Below are 24,687 nucleotides of genomic sequence, written 5' to 3' on the forward strand. Positions count from 1 at the left end.
CAGAGGATACTATAAACATCTCTATGCAAATAAATTAGAAAATCCAGAAGAAATGGGTAAATTCCTTGACACATACACCCTCCCAAAACTAAGCCAGGAGGAAGTTGAATCATTGAACAGACCGATAACAAGTTCTGAAATTGAGGCAGCAATTAATAGTCTACCAACCAAAAAACGTCCAGGACCAGATGGATTCACAGCTGAATAGCACCAGAGGTACAAAGAGGAGCTGGTACTATTCCTTCTAATACTATTTCAAACAACAGAAAAAGAGGGAATCCTCCCTAACTCATTTTATGAAGCCAGGATCATCCTGATACCAAAACCTGGCACAGACACAACAGCAACAACAAAATTTTAGGCCAATATTACTGATGAATATCAATGCAAAAATCCTCACTAAAATACTGGCAAACTGCATCCAGCAGCTAATCAAAAAGCTGGTACACCATATCAAGTTGGCTTCATCCCTGGGATGTAAGGCTGGTTCAACATATGCAAATCAATAAATGTAATTCATCACATAAACAGAACCAATGACAAAAACCACATGATTATCTCAATAGTTGCAAAAAAGGCCTTCAACAAAATTCAACAGCCCTTCATGCTAAAAACTCTCAATAAACTAGGTATTGATGGAACGTATCTCAACATAACACGAGGTATTTCTGAAAAACTCACAGCCAATATCATACTGAATGGGCAAAAACTGGAAGCATTTTCTTTGAAAATTGGCATAAGAAAAGGATGCCCCCTCTCATCACTCCTATTCAACATAATATTGGAAGTTCTGGACAGGGAAACCAGGCAAAAGAAAGAAATAAAGCATAGTCAAATAGGAAGTGAGGATGTCTAATTGTCTCTGTTTGCAGATGACAAGATTGTATATTGAGAAAACCCCATCATCTCAGCCCAGAATCTCCTTAAGCTGATAAGTAACTTCAGCATACAAAATCAATGTGCAAAAATCACAATATTCCTATACACCAATAATAGACAAACAGAGAACCAAATCGTGAGTGAACACTGATTCACAATTGCTATGAAGAGAATAAAATATTTAAGAATACAACTTACAAGGGAGGTGAAGGATCTCTTCAAGGAGAACTACAAGCCACTGCTCAAGGAAATGAGAGGACATAAACAAATGAAAAACATTCCATGATCATGGACAGGAAGAACCAATATTGTGAAAATGGCCATATTGACCAAAGTAATTATAGATTCAATGCTATCCCCATCAAACTACCATTGACTTTTTTCACTGAATTGGAGAAAACTACTTTAAATTTCATATGGAACCAAAAGAGAGCCCACATAGCTATGACAATCCTAAGCAAAAGAACAAAACTGAAGGCATCATGCTACCTGACTTCAAACTATACTACAAGGCAACAGTAACAAAACAGCATGGTACTGGTACCAAAACAGATATATAGACCAATGGAACAGAACAGAGACCTCAAAAATAACACCACACATCTACAACCATCTGATCTTTCACAAACCTGATAAAAACAAGCAATGGGGAAAGGATTCCCTATTTAATAAATGGTGTTGGAAAAACTGGCTAGTCATATTCAGGAAGCTGAAACTGGATTCCTTCCTTATACTTTATACAAAAGTTAACTCTAAATGGATTAAAGACTTAAACAAAAGACCTAAAACTATAAAAAACCTAGAAGAAAACCTAGGTAATACCATTCAGTACATAGGCACAGGCAAAGACTTCATGACTAAAACACCAAAAGCAATGGCAACAAAAGCCAAAATTGACTAATGGGATATAATTAAACTAAAGAGCTTCTGCACAGCAAAAGAAAATATCATCAGAGTGAATGGGAAACCCACAGAATGGGAGAAAATGTTTGCAATCTACCCATTTGACAAGGAATAATAACCAGAATCTACAAATAACTTAAACTAATTTACAAGAAAAAATAAGTAACTCCATCAAAAAGTGGGCAAAGCATATGAAGAGACGCTTCTCAAAAGACAAATTTATACAGCCAACAGACCTATGAAAAAAATGCTCATCATCACTGGTCATTAGAGAAATGCAAATCAAAACCACAATGAGATACCATCTCATACCAGCTAGAATGGTGTTCATTAAAAAGTCAAAAAACAACGGATGCTAGAGAGGATGTGAAGAAATAGAAACACTTTCATACTGTTGGTGGGAGTGTAAATTAGTTCAACCATTGTGGAAAACAGTGTGGTCTTTCTTCAAGTACAGAGAACTAGAAATACCATTTGACCTACCAATTCCATTGCTGGGTATATGCCCAAAGGATTATAAATTACTCTACTATAAAGACACATGCACACATAAGTTTATTGCAGCGCTGTTCACAATAGCATAGACTTGGAACCAACCCAAATGCCCATTAATGATAGACTGCAAAAATAAAATGTGGCACATATATACCATAGAATACTATGCAGCCATAAAAAGGGATGAGATCATGTCCTTTGCAGGGACATGGATGAAGCTGGAAACCATCATTCTCAGCAAATCAAGAACAGAAAACCAAACACTGCATGTGCTCACTCATAGGTGGAAGTTGAACAATGAGAACTCATAGACACAGGGAAGGCAACATCACACACTGAGGCCTGTTGGGGTGTGGAGACCGTGGGGAGAGACAGCATTAGGAGAAACACCTAATGTAGATGGCAGGTTGATAGGTGCAGCAAACCACCATATCAGTTATATACCTGTGTAACAAACCTGCATGCTCTGCACACATACCCCAGAACTTAAAGTATGATTTTAAAAAAAAAGAAAGAAAGAAAAAGAAATGGGAATGGGTTTATTGAGTCAATTCCTATCTTCTAAAGCAGATTTTTCATTTACATGTAAATGCTTAGATTTTTTAAGTTCAAAAGCATTGTGAATACCCGTGTTATTTTCTATAGAAAATTCTCTAGATTACGATTTCTTTAAATTTAACTTATATGTGTGTGATTATATTCCATAAAAATGGCAACGGTGACTTTGAGAAAAAAGTTAGACTCTCAATGCTATCTTTTATGATTTCTCATGCATTAATTTAACTTTTCTTTAAGAAAAAACTAGTAATTCTTGAGTCATAGTCTATGCTACATGCTGAAAATCAACATGAAGACACACCTTATTTATTTGATTACCAAGTTTTTTCTATTCCACCAAATATTATCTTTAAAACACTGTCATTGGGAAATGTAGAAAATCTCTATTGCTAAAAAAATTTTTTAAAAAGGCCTGAAGAAAAATAAAGAAGACATAAAATAGTTCTGAAAAATATGGCAACAATATAATACAATGACTTTTAGCTTGTCTTCACAAGAACATCATGACAAATAATGAACTTCTCTACGGCTATTTTTAAACCTTGGATTTACTAGATTGTCACTTGACAAAATAATGAAGGTCATTCTCCTTATGCTGTTTACTGCAGTAGAACCTTGTCCCAGTCAAGCCCAATATCCATGAGTGCCAAATATGACAAATGATCTTGGTCTGTTGATAAGTCCTTGACTTACCATTCCAGTCCAGTAGTAGTTGATTGCTTGTAATTCCAGGAGGCTATTCACCATTCCTTAGACTCACAATGGATTTTTATGCCACCATGCTCTAATTGGCATGAGAATTAGACCCAAGGAATTCCCCAAACACCCATAAATAAGAGAAATAAAATTGCCCTGGGAGATTAAACTGTAAAATCAACATGTAAAGAAGAAAATTCAATTTAAAGAGATGGAATGGCTCCAGGGCCAGCAAGATTTTACTCTGAAGAATTAATTACATTAACATCTCTAAAGAAAAATGTAGAAACTCAGAGGAACTGTGAGAGAGATGGTGAGTAAGCCTAGAATTGGGGAGGGGTGTGGAAGAGCTCAGAAGGTATCAGAAAAGGAGAGGCAGGGAGATAATTCTTGAGGGAATCTTTCCAACAGAATTATCTGCTAAATAAACATGTGTGTATCTACAATCATACACACATACTTAATCTTTGGGGCTATGTATTGTAAACCAAAAAAGTATCTGAGACAAGTCTCAATCGATTTAGAAGTTTATTTTGCTAAAGTTAATAACATGCTGGTGATGCTGACTAAGGAGGTCCTGAGAAGGTGGCCAAAATTACAGCTTGATTTTGTACATTTTAGGGCAGCAGAAGTTACAGACAGATGTCAATCAGTACATGTAAGGTGTACACTGGTTTGGTCTGGGAAAGCAGGACATCTCAGAGTGGGTGAGGGATTTCTAGGTTATACCTAGAAATTAAAAAATAAAAATTCAAAGATTTTTGACAATTGGTTGAAATCATTGTTTGTCTTAAATAGTGAAGTCAACAAAAAGAAATGTGAGGAGTTAAGGTAAGGGGAACTGTGGAAGCTAAGGTTATGCACAGGAAAGCTCCAGGTAGCAGGCTTCAGAGACAGTAGATGGTAAATGTCTTATCATACCTTAAAAAGTGCTGGATTCTTTTGAAAAGACCTAGTAAGGGAAGGAGATTTTCTATAGAATGTAAATTTCCTCCATAAGAGGCAGCTTTGCAGGGCCATTCAAATGCATGTAAAAGAAATATATTTTGGGGTAAAATATTTGAGTCTCTTTCAGGGCCTGTCATCTGTCATGTGATGCTATACTAGAATCAGGTTGGAATTGGTATCTTACTGCTACCAAGAGTCTGTTTTGTCAGTCCTAAGACCTCTGATTTAATGTTAATGCTGGTCAGTTATGTCTGAATTCCAAAGGGAGGAGAATATTATGAGCCATGGCTGACCCTCTTTTCCCATTGTGACCTCCACTAGTTTTTTAGATTAACCTTGGAATGCCCTTCTTCAAAAGGAGGCCTCTATTCAGTCACTTGGGGAGCTTAGAATTTTATTTTTGTTTTACACTGTATATACTCATATACATACATATGCTTAGGGTGGCTAGATTTCTCCTCTACAATTAGACTATCAATCATTCTGAGATGCATGAACTAGAAGATGAAAGTTAGGTTTAAATTTTAAGATGAATATTTAATGTTCTACTTTTAATTAATAATTTAGTAATATAAGCATATATGTCCCAAATTATTTAACTCCAAAATTTCTTCATTTATTTTTTAAATATATTTATTGAATAAGAACTGTTTTAAATATTAGAACATTAATGAAAAATCAGTATTTGTTCTGTACCATACTATGTACACTCTGTTTCATTGTTGAGTCCGTGCATTGTGCAGGACACTAAAATTTCTTCATGTCATTACTTCCATGATGAAAATCTGTGTATAATTCTGATATACTTGTAATATATAAGGGACACAACATTTTGCATAATTTATATCATTTGCTTTTGCAGTTGTTAAATGATAAAAAGGAATTTTATGTCAAGTTCTGCAATTGTTTTGGTTTTGTTTTCATTTTCTTAAACTATAATATTAGAAATGGCTTCAATGTGTCTTATATTTATCTGTTAGAATTTTGCTAATTTGGGTCAATTTTCTACAGTCTTTCAGACTGAAAATGTTGAATTTATCTGAGCCTATTGCTCTGGAAAGACAGCAAAGGTTAAGAAATCTCTCCATTTGTCTTTTTAGACTAAACACGAAGGATTACCCTGCCCTTGTATGAAATAAGTCTTACCTCTACCCTTCTACTACGTCTTCTTAGTTTCATAAAAATCTCAAGTTTTCTTTGTCTTCTTTGAGAAGTTACTAATTAAAGAACTTTCTTCTATTTCAATAGCTTGACTAAAATCACAGGACAAACAGCTAGAGAAATATGTTTTATTGAATTAGACATAATGAATGAGGAGCTCTCATGCACACTGTTCCAGTACATGTCACTTTTCCAGTATGTCACCTTCAAAATCTCTAGAGCTGTAATCCCCTTCCTACACATCCTTATTGGCAACCTACTAAACTTTCTCATTTGGGGAAAAATGTCACCTTTTTGATGAAACTTTTCTGATCCATTTAGTTTCAATTATTCGTTTTCTTACAATTTCGGATATGTATCATAAATCCTATAACAGTTTGGTAATGATTGTTTATGTTTGTGTCTCCACAGCCAGAACATGGTTGGTATATATACTGTGAGGCTCACTGGCAAACACATTTTAGGTGATCAATACGTGTTTGTTGACACCCAACATTGATGAATGAATGTGTGATTAATGAATGAATGCATCAGGAAGAGTTCTCACAGCTTGCAATGGCCTTTCTTTCATCTATGTAAATACTACCAAGGCATTTATTTATATACAGCAAAGGTAACATTATAAGATCAGTTCAAAGTTATTCTTTTTACCGTATTTTTGTTCCATATTAACATACTTTTAAATTACATTCACACCTACTTTTGTTCCTTTGTCTCCCATTAGGAGAATAGAGAAGGAATCAGTGATGCTTGGCATTTAATTGAAAGCTTCTTTGATGGCTAGAATAACTGATTATGCCCGCTAGTGCATATAATACCACCTGACAGTAACTAAAGCATGTCATTTTCCAGATTAGTTGTGTATTTCCAATAAATTATTTTACTAAGTGTTTCACAAATCACTAAAATATTTAACAATGTCACAAAGAGAATAGTGTCCCAGATAGTAATTTAACTATAGCGAAAATCTGGGCAAATATTTGTAATTTAAGATAGACACAGTGAAACTGTGAATGGACATTTAAAAAGTTGCAAATGTAAGACTCTGAGAAAGATCCCCAGTATTAGTTGGAAAGATTATACCTGGTACTTATAGAGGAATGTGTGGTATGGAGCTATGTGAGCTTCATGGAATCCATGTTTTAGCTCCATATTACAGTATGCATGGGTTTAAAACATTAAGAGAGTGAATGTTCTCAGTAGATAACCAAGGATTTGCTATTTCTAAACATTTTAAAAATGGTTGACGTTTGCCAGAAAAAAAAACATTTCCAGACTTACTAATCTCTATTCATTGAAGTCTTTTATGAGTGTAGGGTAAAAGGCAAGCTTTGAGTTTCACCTGTTAATATGTCCATGGGACATCGCAACACTTACCAGAGCCAGCCAAAAGCTTGATTGAAAAATATTTTCAATGTTCATCATGTTGTAATATGTAACAGTACCTCATTCCTTTTTATTATGGAATAATATTCTATTTTATGAAAATAATGGACGTTTGCCTTTTTTTTCTACTTTTACCCATAATGAATATGCAGCTAGGAATATTAGTGTATAGTTTTGTGAGGTGATTTGTCTCACTTCTGATATGGTTTGGCTGTGTCCCCACCCAAATCTCATCTTGTATTGTAATCCCATAATTCCCATATGTTGTGGGAGGGAACCAGTGGGAGATCATTTGAATCATGGGGTGGTTCCCCCATACTGTTCTCCTGGTAGTGAATAAGTCTCATGAGATCTGATGGGTTTATCAGGGGTTTATGCTTTTGCATCTTCCTCATTTTCTCTTGCTGCCACTATATAAGAAGTGCCGTTCACCTCCTACCATGATTCTGAAGCCTCCCCAACCACGAGGACCTGTAAGTCCAATTCAACCTCGTTTTCTTCCCAGTCTTGGGTATGTCTTTATCAGTAGTGTGAAAATGGCACTGTTGTTATAACAGTAAATTGGTACCAGTAGAGTGGGTGTTGCTGAAAAGATATCCAATAAAGTGGAAATCACTTTGGAACTGGGTAACAGGCAGAAGTTGGAACAGTTTAGTGGACTCAAAAGAAAATAAGAAAACAAACTCTAGAGACTTGTTGAATGGCTTTGACCAAAAGCCTGATAGCGATATGGGTATGAGAAAGGTGGTCTCAGATGGAGATGAGAAACTTGTTGGGAACTGGAGCAAAGGTGACTCTTGTTATGTTTTAGCAAAGAGACTGGAGGCATTTTACCCTGGGCCTAGAAGATTTGCGGAACTTCGAACTTCAGAGAGATGATATAGGGTATCTGGCAGGAGAAACTTCTAAGCAGCAAACCATTCAAGAGGTGAATTGGGTGCTGTTAAGAACATTCAGTTTTATAAAGGAAGCAGTCTGACAACATGGCAGAAAAGAAAAGCCTATTTTCTCAGGAGAAATTCAAATCCACTGCAAAAATTTGCATAAGTAATAAGGAGCCAAATGTTAATCCCCAAGACAATGAGGAAAATGTCGCCAGGGCAGGTCAGAGGACTTCATGGCAGCTGCTCCCATCACAGGCCCAGAGGCCTAGGAGAAAATGGTTTTATGGGCAGGGCCCAAGGCCCACATTCTGTGTGCAGCCTAGAGACTTGGTGCCCTGTGTCCCAGCCATACAACCATGGTTGAAAGTGGGCAACATAGAACTAAGGCCATGGCTTCAGAGGGTACAAGTATCCAGCCTTGGCAGCTTCACATGGTATTGAGCCTGTGAGTACATGGAAGTCCAGAATTGAGGTTTGGTAACCACTGCCTGGATTTCAGAAGATGTATGGAAATGCCTGGATACCCAGGCAGGAGTTTGCTGCAGAGGCAGGACGCTCATGAGGACCTCTGCTCAAGCAGTGCAGAAGGCAGTGTCAGAGTCCCCACACAGAGTCCCTACTGGGGTACTCCCTAGTGGAGCTGTGAGAAGAGGGCCACCATCCTCCAGACCCCAAAATGATAGATCTACCAACAGCTTACACTGTGTGCCTGGAAAACCTGCAGATACTCAACAACATTCTGTGAAAGCAGCTGGGAGGGAGGCTGTACCCTACAAAGCCACAGGGGAGGAGCTGCCCAAGACCATGGGAACCACCTCTTGTATCAGCATGACCTGTATATAAGACCTGGAATCAAAGGAGATCATTTTGGAGCTTTAAAATTTGACTGCCCTGCTAGATTTTAGACTTGTATGGGCCCTGTAACCTCCTTGTTTTGGTCAATTCCTCCCATTTGAAACAGCTGTATTTACCAAATACCTGCACCCCCATTATGTCTAGGAAGTAACTAGCTTGCTTTTGATTTTACAGGCTTATAAGTGGAAGGGACTTCCCTTGTGTCAGATGAGACTTTGGATTGTGAATTTTGGGTTGATACTAAAATGAGTTAAGACTTTGGGGGACTGTGGGGAAGGCATGATTCATTTTAAAACGTGAGGGCATGAGAATTTGGAGGGACCAGGGGTAGAATGGTGTGGTTTGGCTATGTGTCCCCACCAAAATCCCATCTTGAATTGTACTCCCCAAATTGCCATGTGTTGTGGGAGGGACCTGGAAGGAGATGATTTGAATCATGGAGGCAATTTCCCCCGTACTGTTCTCCTAGTAGTGAATAAGTCTCATGAGATCTGATGGGTTTATCAGGGATTACTGCTTTTGCCTTTTCCTCATATTCTCTTGCTGCCATCATGTAAGAATTGCATTTCGCCTCCCACCATAATTCTGAGGCCTCCCCAGCCATGTGGAACTGCAAGTCCCATTAAACCTGTTTTCCTTCCAAGTAATGCATATGTCATTATCAACATCATGAAAATGAACTAATAGAGTAGCATAAAAGTCAAAATTGTAATACTTCTGTTCAGACTGGAGTTCAGAATATAATTATTACCCATCTTCATTGAGATATCTCACAGCCATCTAAAATGGAGGTACATATCCATCTTATGTCAGTGTTCCCAACCTTTTTGGTCCCAGGAACCCATTTCATGGAAGACAATTTTCCTGTGAATGACCAGTAGGGATGATTTCAGGATAAAACTGAACTGTTTCACCTCAGATTCGTCAGGCATTAAATTCTCTCATAAGAAGCATACAACCTAGATCCCTCGCCTGGACAGTTCACCATAAGGTTCATACTCCTATGAGAATCTAATGCTGCTCCTGATATGACAGAAGGCAGAGCTCAGGCAGTAATGCTTGCTGGCCCACCACTCACCTCCTGCTGTGCGGTCTCATTCCTAACAGGCCACAGACCAGTACTGTGGACTGATATCTGTCCGTTCACATCATACCTGTCTACCTGAGTTGCTGTGACCAACAAAATGTTTGTATTTCTGTCCCTTCAAATTAGACATTTAAGTTATAATACCGGTTTGTGGCCTGGGGGTTGGGGACCTTTGATCTATGTAACAAATCTCTGGCACATAGAATATATTCAATAGATATTTCTGAACTTAAGACATTCTTTCAGAATGTCTTAAAGTAAATTCATAAACGTATTCAGCAGACATACCCAGTAGACCAAAACTTCACTCAGTATCCAAAATTTACTTTATCAGAGAATACTGCTAAGACCCACACCATTGCCTTTCTGGATGCCTGATGGCCATCCTCCTTCTCAGCCTTATCCTGTTGTTTCTGTGTCACATTCGGTTGGACAAAAGACCCGAGTCTTCATATCTACCCAAACATTTCTTTATGATGTCACCACTGCAGTTTGCCAGCCTTAATTTATTCTTAAAAGTTGACCATATATAATTTTCTTTAAAATAGTTATTTTCTTATTTTTAGAAACACTCAAATAATTTTTTACCTGTAGAATAGTGAATAAATTTCTTGCCTTTTCCTATGAGTGCACAATCAGGATCCTGCCTTCCTCTGTGATAGTGCTTTTTGCCAGTAAACACGAAGACTTCACCCAAAACAAATTACTTGCAACTCTATGAAAGCATGATCCCGTATTCCTAAGTGTCATGACACAGATATCCTGATTGCCTTTTTTCCATTCCAACTTCTTGGTGATCTTGTGTTAATCTGTCTTTCCAATTTTTCTTCTAATATTCTCACCTTTGCAATTTCCAGTTCCCCAATCTCTGCTGGGCCTGTTGGGTAAACTGCCTCCTTTATTGCACATTGAGTTATGATTACTGTATATGTCATGTGCCTTTGTCACTACTGATGAGTTTCTCCTGTATCCTGCACATTTTAGGTGATGACTAAATGTTTCTGGATGCATAAATTATTGCTATATCAACTTGGTGACATCAAAGTAAAAAGAACCACAGAGAATAAGACAGATTTTTTAAAACACTAGTGTTGTATTTAACAGATTTTATAAGTTCCTATTAGCTTTTGTTTTATTGCTGGCTAAAAGTATTTCATAGTATAACAGATAACTATTTCCTAGCAAGCTCCATTGTAAGGAAAGCTAGAGATTATTGTGCTGTAAGACTCAGTGATGTTTTGACAATAGTTTCTTGAAACGTCAACTGTTTAGGCTATTATATATTACCTTTGTGAACTAAATTGTATTTTAAATGCCAAATCCATTTTTGAATATTACATTCTCAATCTAATATTGCTTAAGAAACACTGAATAGTTTTACTATGTATTCCTTACGTCTGATGTAGATAGAAAGGACATTGTGTTGTGAAGAAGCATGAGTTTTGGAATGTCTGGGCTGAGTAGAAATTCTGTCTCTCAGCCCTTCTTGCCATGGGTCCATTTAAATGTTATTTAACCTCTAAAATTTTTATTTTTATGTATATTATTATTTTTGTATCAGAGTGGCGTACTGACTGTATTAGTCTGATCTCATGCTGCTAATAAAGACATACTTGGGACTGAGTAATTTATAAAGGAAAGAGGTTTAATTGACTCACAGTTCAGCATGATTGGGAAGACTGCAGGAAACTTACAATCATGGCAGAAGGGGAAGCAAACACGTCCTTTGTCACATGGAGGCATAAGGAGAAATGCCCTTTATAACACCATCATATCTCTTTAGACTTATTCACTGTCATGAGAACAGCACAGGAAAAACACACCTCCTTGATTCAATTACCTCCCGCTAGGTCCCTCCAATGATACATAGGGATTATGGGGGTATAAGTCATGATAGGATTTGGGGGGGGACATAGAGCCAAACCATATCACTGACAAATTTTTAAGAAGGGAAAACGTATTAAAAATCAATGTACTGTAATTATAATTAAGGGGAAAAAATCCATCAGTTCCCTGTTGCTTTCTTCCTTCCTAAGAACTGTGTGGTTACTGTGCTGACAGTGATTAATTCATTGGGGATTCCTTCAACATCTTCAGATAAAACTCTTCCAAATGTCTGCAAGGGCGTGAAACCTGCCACACAACAGAGAGGGCGTAGGCAATTTTACTCTTCAGCTTGTAGGGCTTACATAACTCTACATGCTATCTTTGCTTCTAATAGAGCCGATGCTTTCCATTTCTTCACGAAGGACTTTCCAGGTGTCTGTGGAAGTGGAAACACCTGCCTGACCAGGATACTCATGAGGACCCACCGGGCCCAGTGCTTTACTTTAAGCAAATCCCTCTTCACCCCAGCCTGCTTTCATCCTAGTCTTGCTATCTCCTCTAGAGGACCAGGGGCTTGCTTGTCCTTGGTGGCTTCTTTTTAGGCTTTTAGACCTGGATTTCTCCCCAAACCGCCTGCCACATTACTTACCATGCTTCTGCTGCTCTCTGCCTCTATTGTGGGTTGCAGTAAATATATATTCCCCATGAAGACAGAATTTATGTATTATTCCCATTTTACTTACATTTTAGAGCATACTTTTAAGAGACTAAGGGATCTGAAAATTTTTTTATTGCATCATCTTGCAAATGGAAGCTGGTTTCTAATTCTCATTATGAAGATTCTCAATATGAAGATGATAATGTAAGGATTATATAATTACTTCCAAGATTAGGTTAAAAATGTGCAAAACTCTTAAACTTTTAAAGTTTGAGACTGAGTAGAGAATTAGTTCAGCCCCCAGGCCTCTAATAACTAGCTTTACTGGATAAAATTTCAAGCACATACAAGAGCACCTTCTAGCTCAGAGGAGGTATAATAAATATCTTTTTTCCCTTTCAATTGGTTAATATTTTTACATTGAAAAACCACTATAACCTTGTATAATTTCATTGTCTGTATTTTAATCACCAAATTTAAATAGAAATGCATGCAAAGTTTTATTTTGGCTTGAAGAATCAATATTCCATCACAACTTTTACTGCCTATTAGAATTAGCCTTTGAACAAATAAAGGGAAACAGTGTCTTAATAACTTTGTAATATTTTAAAGCTTTCATAGAATTAATGATAATTAAAGACAGCTCACTGTTTATTTCCTATTTAATTATATTTAAAGCTATATCAGGAAGAATAGAATTCTAGTATATTAAACAGAAGAAAGAGAAAATACTTCCTAAGCCATCAAATATCCACAATTTATTAAAGAAAACATTTAAGATTTTAAAACTTGGCATTCTCCACAAAGGCTAAGATATTTCAAATGTAATATCTGAAGCCTATCTGAATTTAGCTCTTCTATTATGACAACTTAAACTAATTAGTGCAGATAGCAAGGTTTTATTATTTCCCCTTACAAGTGAGTAATGATCAGATTTCTGCACATAAATATAGCAGTGGGTTTAATGCTCATGAAAGATGTTCAAGAATAAAATAATTTCAAATTCGGCCTGTCATATAGAAAAAATAGATGGATAAATCATATCATTTGGCAAGCCAAAAGCTAAATAAAATTAGCCAGAGTGGAAAGCAGAGACAAAAAGTGTAGTTAAAATTAACTGGGACATAAACAATAGTAGTAATAGAGAAGGAGCTTAAAATTAACTTCAGAACTTATGGAAGTCAAAGCAGAGCATAGGACAGAAAAAACAAAGCTACATTCATGGATGAGCTTTAGGTGCTTTTATCTGTTTTTCTTTTTGCTAATGCTTCTGTCTTCATACATTTGCACAACACACAAACACACAAATCAGGATAATCACAAACATCTCACCCCCTGATCTACAGTTTTTGAATTCTATATTCTGGTCAGATGCTTCTCTTGGCACTACAGTGAGTAAAGAAATGAAGGCCCAAGAGAAGAAGGAGGGACACATCCTGGGGAGAAAGGGAAATGGGATCTTTGGTCCCTTAACTTGGGCCCCAGGCTTTTCTCCCTCGGTGGACTTAATCTTCAACATACCATAGAATTCAGTTTGGAGTTTATATACAGCAAACATTTCCATTCTAAACAGCTGCATTTGTGTTGGCACACTTACCAATCAATTTGATACACTATTTCATTGGGTAGAGAATGCAGAATTTTAACCGAATAGAAAAAAATACTTTCAAATGATGCTCTGGTTTTGATATTTTGAAAATAGAATCAGTGGATTAAGTTAAACCAGCCACCGAAATGCTATGGACGTAGCACTATCCCGTGGTTTAATACTGTTACCGGTTTCCATACAGAAATAATTTTGATGCTTCCGTGTAGAAACAGATTTAAAAATCACTAAGAAAGGCTCCCAATGTGAGGCATAACAAGAAGCCTGATTGGGTAAAACACAGATTAGTCAAATTGGATTAACTTAAACCACTTAGATTTTGAATCATTTATACTGAAATGATTTCCAGGGTATATAAAGATAAATTGAATAAAATTGAAAGATACTTATAATTACTTTAGTAAAATCATTTAGTCTATGTAACCAGATTCCTGATAAATGAATATAGTCACAAAGAGATCTTATTAGAGAAGATGGGAATAAAGAGTGTATGAGGAATACATACAACCAAATTTTTTCTAGCTCTGTCTGGTACGTTGCAAGCTCTAGATGTCATGTTAAAGCATTTTCTTCAAAGCCTGCTCTGCATTGTACTCTTACAGTGCATCTCATTACAGATGCTCAATCTTCATTGAAATATTTGATCTGTATTTAGAGTTCATTAAATTTACTGTTGGAAAAGTGGATTCATTTTCCCCAGTTATTCCATCATACTTAAAAGTTTTCAAATAATTGAATTTAGCAGTAGTTTTTACATTTACATTTTCATTAATGAAAGTTACATAAAATTAAAAATCCAGCTGCTCATTTATTTTAGTCAGATATCTAATTCTCAATAGACCCACCTGATAAATGGCTGCCACATTAGATAGATGAGTAATCTAATCTATCAAAAATCTACTTTTACAACCAGAGGTAGAAAAAGGACTAAGAATTAGCCAACGTAAATTTCCAAAATTAATATTTTAAAATAATTGTTAAGGCTAAATAAACAAATGCACATATGAACTTCATCATTATTAGTTGGATAACATCATTTGTGAAGATTTATAATACAAACTAATAGTCTCTGGTGGGGTAGAAGGAGCTTGAAGTTATTCAGGTCAATAGAGAAAATATTTCTCTATTGATAAATTAAGTGGAATTTTTTGGCATTAATCCAAAAAAGTAAATCTCAAGAAAGCAGGAGAGAAAATAATTATAACGTAAGCTGAGCAATGTAATATATAATATAATAAAAAGCAGAGCAAACTAGAATTTGCTAATAGGTCACTACATTATAAGTCATGAAAAATTATACTGGTGATATGTTAACTTCCCCTAGCAGTCTGCAAAGCTTAGTGTTTGAAAAATTGGCAATTTGACTCTCAGTAAGTCTGCCTGTTGATACTGAGCAGCATAGTATCATTTTCAAGAGAAGAAAGGGCAACTAACAAGAGAAAATTATAACGTGAATTTTCTACGTTTGCTAAGACTCCTATAAAAAGTCTGGGGAAGCTTTTCAGTGAGTTGTAGGAAAATACTTCTTTATAGTTCTTTCTTGTTTCTGCATGTCTTAAGAGCAGAGGCACCAGTTACCCTTGGTTCCAGAGGGTATTAGAGTTGCTTCTACAATGAACAGCCTTGGAAGACAGAGCGCTCCCCTAGAGCAAAGTCTAGGCATGCCTACCGTGTGTAATAAAACATTTAAGTTCCTTAAGTTCAGGGCTCTTTTACTTTCACACAACCCATTGCTGGGGATGTGCCACTTGAGCCTCTTTGCAGCATCCCATGGGAACTGGGACTCACAGAACTGAAGCAAAAAATGAGGATTCTTGGCTACTGTTATTGCTGTGAGTAATAAACTATGCTTTTTCTCTGACTCAGGAGTCTTATGGCTGCTACATATTCATGAACATGTGGCAGGCTAAACTGTTAATGTTTAAATAGGGTGAAATCTCAGACTCTTCACAATTCTTCACAAGGTTTACTTTTACACTGGTTATAAATAATGTGTTCTATAATTATTTTACCTTGTGAAAACTTTTTATTGTGCATTTTATTCAATGGAGCATAGTTTTATGTTAAAAATTTAACTGTGTGGATTTAAATTTGAGTATCAGTTCAAAATTAAAAGTTATCATAATTTACGCATTTCCATTTTAATATAAATGTTAAATCTGTTAAATACTTCAAGTTTTAAGTACCTTTTGCTTAATTATAATTAAAAATTACAATTACAATTTAAATTTACAATTTAAAATAACAATATCACATAACCCAATAAGAATTACATTTAGTCTGATGAAAACATATATTTCAACCAATAGAAATATCCTACTAGAATGAATTGTATTTCATGTCAGGTTTTGAGGACTTGTTTAAATAAGGAAGTAATGGGGCAATGGTATAAGAATATGCCATTGGTCACTGTACCAGCTGAAGTATGAACCAACTCATTTCCTAGTAGAGCTTTTGAGAAGTGTTCATCATAATAACGTGTCAGTACAACCTAGTATTTGAAGAAAAATAATATGCACTTACGAAATATTTTCATTTATTAATTTAAAAGGAAACATCCAAGTTCTGAAAAATACTTCCTGTTATGTATTCATAATATTTTCTTTCTACTTTTCAGTCATGGTAGATGTGTTTTAATGTGAAGGTACAATTTCTAAGAAGTATAATTGAATGATTTTACTTGTATTACCATTACAAATTTCATTTACATAAGCTGGAGTAGAGAATATACTACTAAATATCAGCTCATGGAAATTTTTTTTCTTTTGAGATGGAGTTTCGCTCTTGTTGCCCAGGCTGGAGTGCAATGGTGTGATCTCGGCTCACCACAACTTCTGCCTCCTGGGTTCAAGCTATTCTACTGCATCTGCCTCCAGAGTAGCTAGTATTACAAGCATGCACGACCACATCCAGCTCATTTTGTATTTTTTGTAGAGACGAGGTTTCACATGTTGGTCAGGCTGGTCTCAAACATCCGACCTCAGGTGATCTGCCCACCTCGGCCCCCCAGAGTGCTGGGATTACAGGGGACAGCTACTGCACCTGGCTGGAAATGCTTTTTTTTTTTTTTTTTTTACCTGTAATCTTCTCTTTTATTTACTCATCAATTGAAGAAATAGTTATTGAGTGCTTATAATAGACACATATTCACCTCCCAACGATATTGCCAAATACTCTAACAGTGCTACTTTTCTTTTACTTTGGTCACAACTGATTGCTTCCAAGACAGAGAACATGACCCCAATTAGAACTATTACATTCACTCTCCCCTAAAACACAGACATAGAAAGTAGTTGGTGCTATTCTGGTTTCTAGTTTCCTTGAACATCAGCATTTTTGCTCTTCTTTAAATTCTATAAACCTCACCAATATCCATCCAGTAAAGCTTATAACCACAGTTTTTGTTATGTTAGAGTTTGTTTCTGTTGCTGGCAACTAAAAGGATATTATTTATCATGTGCTAGGCAATGGGTATATTACAGGTGAGTAACAATGTGTATGTTAAGAGAATAACAAAAATGATGCAATTTGGTGAAGACAAGTATAGTAAAAATTGCAAAAACACAAGATACTTAATTGCTAAGCCAAAAATAAATCCTAGGTTCCATTGGAGATATCCAATAGACTTTTAACCCAGCCTTATTTCGCAAAGTACAAGGGTGCAGGAAAACTAACTTTCTCTATTTTTCTTCATTTCTCACCTGGAATGTCACTCCATTTTAAATGGCAGGTCTAATTTTCTCAGCATGGTTGATGTCTTCACCATCACAGGGTTACCCTGAGGGAGCCCAAGCCCACTCAGGAGAACGTGTACCATAGAAAAGTGCTTTTCAACCCCATCAGTCCAGGCTATGCTCTTTTTAAATAACAAAATCTGACTGGGTGTGGTGGCTCAAGCCTGTAATTCCAGCACTTTGAGAGGTCAAGGTTAGCGGATCATTTGAGATCAGGAGTTTGAGATCAGCCTGGCCAACATGGTGAAACCCTGTCTCTACTAAAAATACAAAAATTAGCTGGGCATGGTGGCAGATGCCTATAATCCCAGCTAATCGGAAGGCTGAGACAGGAAAATCACTTGAACCTGAGAGGAGGTGGTTGCAGTGAGCCAAGATCATGCCACTGCACCCCAGCCTGGATGACAGAGCGAGACTCCATTACAGAAATAAATAAATAAATAAATTCATTTTGTAATCACTCCTTTAGTATCCAGAAATATTTTTTATAGCTAATAAAACTCACATTTGTAGAAATTTTAAAACTGAAATCCATAATGACTTGTGATATAAAAAAGGGACAAGAATAAAGAATTCAAAATGAAATAAAATGGATTTTGATATAAATATGATCAGGCATGACTGCAGTAGAGCACAGTAAACTAATTTGATGTTTACATCTTTATGTAGAATCAAGGTGAATATGACAGCTAAAAATGCAGAATTATCATATCTATTTTAATGGCCACTAAAATACTACAAGCAGCTTTTCCATTGATGATGTGAGTGTCTAAGGTCATGAAAGGGCTTCATACCAACTAAACAAAGCAAAGTAAAATTTCCCTTTAATTTTTTTTTTTTTTTTTTTTGAGACAGAGTTTCGGTCTTGTTACCCAGGCTGGAGCGCGATCTCGGCTCACCGCAACCTCCGCCTCCCGGGTTCAGGCAATTCTCCTGCCTCAGCCTCCTGAGTAGCTGGGATTACAGGCACGCACCACCATGCCCAGCTAATTTTTTGTATTTTTAGTGGAGACAGGGTTTCACCATGTTGACCAGGATGGTCTCGATCTCTTGACCTCGTGATCCACCCGCCTCGGCCTCCCAAAGTGCTGGGATTGCAGGCTTGAGCCACCGCGCCCGGCAAATTTCCCCTTAATTTATAAACTTTTTTCATTCCTGAAAAGCAACACATTTATTAAAATCATGTAAAAATACTCTGGTTTATCTGTGAAACAGTGTTTGATTCTAGGCTTAGATGATTTTAAACAGAGTTTCTACCTACATAAATGTCTAATAGGACATTAGAAATAGGTGAGGGACACATGAAAAGTTTTATGTACAGAACTGTAATATGTATTACAGAAGGTCTAGCATCCGGTGACTACACCAATAAATGACAACAAACTCCATGGACCAAAATTATTATGGTAGACAAAATCATCTCCACCGATTTCTATAATGTTCCCTGGGGAATAGGGCCACCTTCATTGAGAACCATGGTCAGAGGCTTTAAAGACTGGCTATTTGGTAAAAGTATTTAACAAACATTTTCATTTTGTCCTTAATAATTTTTATTCTACCTCATATAGAAAGAAATAGAAAATTGGTTCATAGGAGGTAGAGATAACATGAAATAATAAAGCGACATTTATTTCAAGTAGTGCTTCGATACAAACAAGACAGTTGAAGAGATTAGAGTTGGAGAAAAATAGCCCTAAATTTTACATGCATAAAGTGAAAACAAATAATGCAGATTGTACAAATACTGAGCTAATCTCTTTGGGTCCATGTGTTATTGGTGGTGAGTCCACGTGGGCTCCATAGTTCTTGATCCTTATCTTCTTGTGAGAAAGAATTTGGCCAGGGGACTGAAGTAGATTTAAGACAGAAATGAGAGTTTATTGAAGCAAAGGAAAGTACACTTGGAAGGAATCAAGTAGGCAACTCTAAAGATTGAGTGCCCTGCCCAACCTTTGGCTCAGGGTCCTTATAGATTTACTATTTCTTTCTTTCTTTTTTTTTTCCCGAGACTCTTCCCTTTGCTGCATGTGCAGTGACTTGCCAATGTCTAGGTGGGACCATATATGCCATTTGGTGATGGAACTTATGTGTGTGTTGTCTTATGGCAATTTTCCCTTACTGGTCTAGCGCCCCCAGAGGGAGGTCATATACCAGTCAAACTCGGCCATTTTGGCCCTTACCGTGTGTGCCTGGACATGTCTGCAGAGGGAGGTCAAACCTCAGTATTTTATGTTGATATTGGGATGTTGTTGCTCACAAGCTCAAGATATCTCCTATTTGTTTGGAAATTTTCCCCTCCCTGTCACCAGCTGCCTGACAATCTTCTGATAGGCACCTGACAGTTACTTGACATTCTCTGGGGCTCTGTCCTGCCCTCCTCAAATCTGCTATCTACCTCCTCTAACACCTGCTATATAAAAATACCAGGGAAAAAGATTTGGAGCAGAGACAGAACGGAGCTGACCATGGGCCATAGGTAACCAGAAAACATTTTGTTTGGCTCACATATAGTTTTAAAAAATAATAATAACCAACTTTATCCAATCAGAAGATTTATCACACTCCCAAAGATTGAATTTCTTGATTCTTTTGATACGTTAAAGACTGTAGATTAATAACCACATGGCAACAGCATGATGGATCAGAGCGGCAGCTGCTTTCTTCACAGGGAACACGCATGCTACCTCAGGCACATTGCAATCTTTACCCTGTTTCCCCCACCCTATCAAAGATTTGCGTTTTTCAACATCTTGTCTATACTCTTCATGAACATAAAGAAGTGAAGTTCATTTCAATAAGCTGTAGACATTTTGACCAGAGGCAGCGTTGGAAGAGCTTCAGGATTTCATTAGTTTTCACTTGTATAATTAATTTTAGGTCACTGGGATACTGTATGTGTGAAACAACAAGTTTTGCATTGAAATGGTAGGAGAAATGATAAAATTGGTTATTCTCTTTACATACAGATAAAAGAAACTGGAAGGTCTGTAACTACCACTAATATTTTGAGCCTAAATGAAGGGAACAACGAAAACGTTATGAAGGAAACTTGAGTATCAAGAGGGATTGCTGGCTTAGGAGGAAAGAATTCATGTTCACTTACTCTGAGGAGTTGTTGAAAATATCGTAATCTTTCCATGAAAGAATTGGCAGGTGCAAATCAGGATGGTCATTTAAACGACAGAATTGAGTACCACTAGAAATAGGATACGTTTTGGATAATGCCTTGATTTAATGGAAAAAACAAAAAGATAACTGTAAATAATGAATCTGGGTGAAACAAGGATCAATATAGAGGAGGATCGTGGAAGGCAACAATGAATTTCAAATATTCGGTAGAATGAGATATTACAGAGTCCTCAAGGAGAATGGATGGGCACAAAGATGAGGATGAGTGAGAAGTGTCTAGTCACTCATGGGCTGCAGTTTACATGGAATACTCTATAAATTGTCATAAATGACAAGAAGTGGCCTAAGGAGAACTTGAGAAAGTGAAGACTATTAGTTTTATACTTTTAAGAATTAGAGGTTAAAAGAAAATGGTGACTTAGGGCAATAATTTTAGGTAGAAGGTTTCAGGGAAATACTTTATAGAATTCTGGAGACCCAAGTATGTTTATAAAACAGCGAGATATAATCAATAAATAGGGGGAGACTGAATGTATGATGAAGAAAATAAAGGAACCAAGGTCTAAGAGGTTCAAGGAAAGCCAAGAACACTTTTAAGTATTTACTCTTGTCAAGAAAACATTATTAAAAATATGTTGGGCCAGGTGTGGTTGTTCATATCTGTAATCGCAACATTTTAGAAGGCTGAGGCAGGAAGATCACTTGAGTTCAGGAATTCGAAAACAGCCTGGGAAACGTAGGGAGAGCTTATCTCTACTAACAATCAAACAAATTAACTAGACATGGTGGCACTCACTGGTAGTCCTAGCTACTCAGGAGGCTGAGATGGGAGAATTGCTTTTGCCTGGGAGATCGAAGTACAGAGAGCTACTATCTTATCACTACACTCCAGCCTGGGCAACAGATCAAGACCTTGTCTTTCAAAATTATGATAAAATAAATAAAAATGTAAAAAAGGAATCAAAGGAGGATAGTTGAAAATGCATTTTGAGGTTAGAGACTTAAATGAGAGGAAGCCCTCATCAGTTAGCTTCAATAGTGTCAGTGAAATTTGAAGTGAGACTTTTGCCAAAAAATAAGGGGAGCTTCTGAGATGCCATGAGACTGAAACATGTATGAAAAGGCATTCGAAGATTTAATGGTGAATTAGTCAGAGGTTTTCTGCGGTAAAAAGGCTGAGAGTCAGATTACTTAGGTCTGAGAATGTTGGCATAATCACCAGATGCCAGCTGATTTACCTATATCGTTTAAGTATTCTGAAATGGATTTATTACCCTGCTCCTCAGAAGTAGAAAGTGACTTCAATAAATTACTCAAATATGTAAAGCCGGCATGTGATGAAGCCAAGGTTAAGCTCAGGTGTGGTCGATACTGCGTAAACCCATGACCTCTCCTTGGCACTCAACCAGGTTGTATGTGCTGCCCTGACCTCCAGCTGTAAGCACCTGTGCCTTAGGTTAGCCACAGGCTTTCAGAGGACCCACCAACCAAAGAATTTGTCTTTAGTGAGGAATACTCTCTCTCAAGGTTTTCCATTATGATTTACCCAAATCCACATACCAGGACTCATTTGTTCTAAATTATAATTCTTGTATATTTGGGAGGCAGTGAATTATTACATTTGTGTATTATATTAACATGAAATACAGTTGTGTATAATCATGCATTCATTATATATTCATACATTATATTAAGCAGTAATATATATTGTAAAATACATAAAGAAAGAAAGTGAAGATGTAAAGTGAGTAAGCACCAATATTTCTGTGTTCTAATTCCTGGCACTGTGCCCTCTAGTTCCAATGTCTGTAACAGGTGTAGCAGGCAGATTCATGAGGCCATCCTCAGGTCATTGCCATAGTCAAGGTTCTTACTTGTCACTCAGTAGCTCAGTGAACCCATTGACAGTTTTCTTGAGCATATTTTTTTCCCCAAATGGGGAATCATTTTATCATGGTTTATTTTTTCTTTCTTTACAGTTGCAAAATGCCTTTTGGCCCACATGCCCAACTGAGGTATGACCCTGCTTCACACACTGAGGCTGTGACAGGGTGTGTTTGCACATTTGGGGCCCTACTTGACCCGACAGTTTACTTTGTCTCCTTTGGAAAAAATATAGAGCCTCATCTTATGAACTTTCCATTAGAAATGCTTCTGTTTCTGGTTTCTGTCCCTGAGACACAACTGATATGTTTGAGAATAAAGATATGTTTTATTAAATGTGCTGAAATACATGATCATGCATTATTTAAATTAGATAAGAAGCCTAGGTTTGTTTGATATGTATAATAAATGGAAAGACGAGGAAAAGATGACAGCTGGAGGCTTTGAAAAACATGGAGTCACCACAGTGTAGGGATAAGAGAATAAGAGACTATGAGTTGGGAGTTTGCAGCCTTTTGGGCCACCCCTCCTACAAGGGGATGTAAGCAAACCCTCTAGAATTCAAGGAATTAGCATTTGCAAGCATTTTATAAGAACTCAAGGATATTCCGATATAGGTGAAGGGGAGGAAGGCAGCAAATCACACTGCCACGTGTGTACCTATGTAACAATCTTGCATGTTCTTCACATGTACCCCAAAACCTAAAGTGCAATAAAAAAATAAAAAAAGAACTCAAGGGATTAGCACCTTACAGAAGTTAGAATAAATGGTTTTGAATTAGAATCTGGTAATCAGATGAATCAAAATAAATACACAAAAAGTGGTAAAAATATTGGTGATAAGTGATAATTATTTTTATATATAATATATAATTAAAACAACACTGGAATTATAGCTCTAGAATAGATAGTATTATCATTAATGATATATTACAAAATTTAAAATTTGGAGGATGGGAGACTGAAAATAGTGTAAGAGGAATAATTTTCTCATCTTTCAGAGCAGAGAGTCAGTAAATTTAAGTATACATATATACATAGTTATTCTAAATCTATTTTCATGTTTTTACAAATGTAGCGGAATCATTTTAGATAAGAACACATTGATGTTAAAGAAGTATTTAACGTTTACCATTGCTTGAGTTTCACTGTACTGCATTCTTATGTATTCAATTCAAAGATATATTAAATGAAATTGTGTCTGCTCCTTTCTAGAAGTATAACATCTGCAACAGTAATTTTCTTTAGATTTACAAAAGATCCAGACACACAAGATCCTCGTAGCCTTCCCTTGGCACCAGTCTGCAAAGAAAGCTGCAGGATAACTTCCAGCAGTGCAGTGTCAGAAGTCCTCTTACTGGGAGCCATAGAAGCTCTGCATGTATCATTTAAAACAGCCATGTAAGAACAAGCTGAGGTTCAAGAAAACCAACTCCACATTACGTGAATGCAAGGTATGCCCCAGTATATTATCCTCAGGCTCCACAGGAGTCCGTCTTTTTATGACAATCCCACAGGAATTGGTTCTAATGTTTCCTCAAAAATTAAGCCCAATTATGGATTACCACACTTAAGGAAGCTATAGGCTTACCATCAGATACTTTTGGTTTACTTGTAATTTCTCTGAGTCCTTCTACTAGGTAGTGTTTCCTAGTATCATAATTAACATCTCTCATGTTATCAGCTCAGAAGGATGTTACTCAAAAGCCAGATTCTCATGCAGAAAGGGAAAGGGCCATGACTTTTCCTCACACTCTATGCAGGAAAAGATACCTACAAGATAAGTATATAATGTTAAAGATGGCTATACTGAGTAATTTCTTCATGACATTCTTTTGTATTATATATCTTTATGTGCTTACAGTGAATTTGATCTATTTTTATCAAAAGGGCAAAGGCTTTGCCTAGTATATATTTGACACAGAGAATCCTTGTTTTCATCATTCCAGGAAAATTTTCTGAATTTTCTGGCTATGCCACTAGTGCAACAGGTGGAA

General features: G+C 36.6%; 1 long non-coding RNA gene across 1 annotated transcript; it reads left to right on the forward strand.

The window, feature by feature from the left end:
* The first annotated feature begins 7,344 nt into the window (after window positions 1-7,344).
* LOC116528909 lies at window positions 7,345-24,124 on the forward strand. Its single transcript, XR_004259274.1, has 3 exons — window positions 7,345-7,554; window positions 21,587-21,591; window positions 24,115-24,124. It is a non-coding gene; the product is annotated as an uncharacterized LOC116528909 (long non-coding RNA).
* The last annotated feature ends 563 nt before the right edge of the window (window positions 24,125-24,687 follow it).

Source organism: Sapajus apella, unplaced genomic scaffold (assembly GCF_009761245.1).
Source record: "Sapajus apella isolate SASKATOON/1434 unplaced genomic scaffold, GSC_monkey_1.0 scaffold60, whole genome shotgun sequence".
Classification (NCBI taxonomy): Eukaryota; Metazoa; Chordata; class Mammalia; order Primates; family Cebidae; genus Sapajus; species Sapajus apella.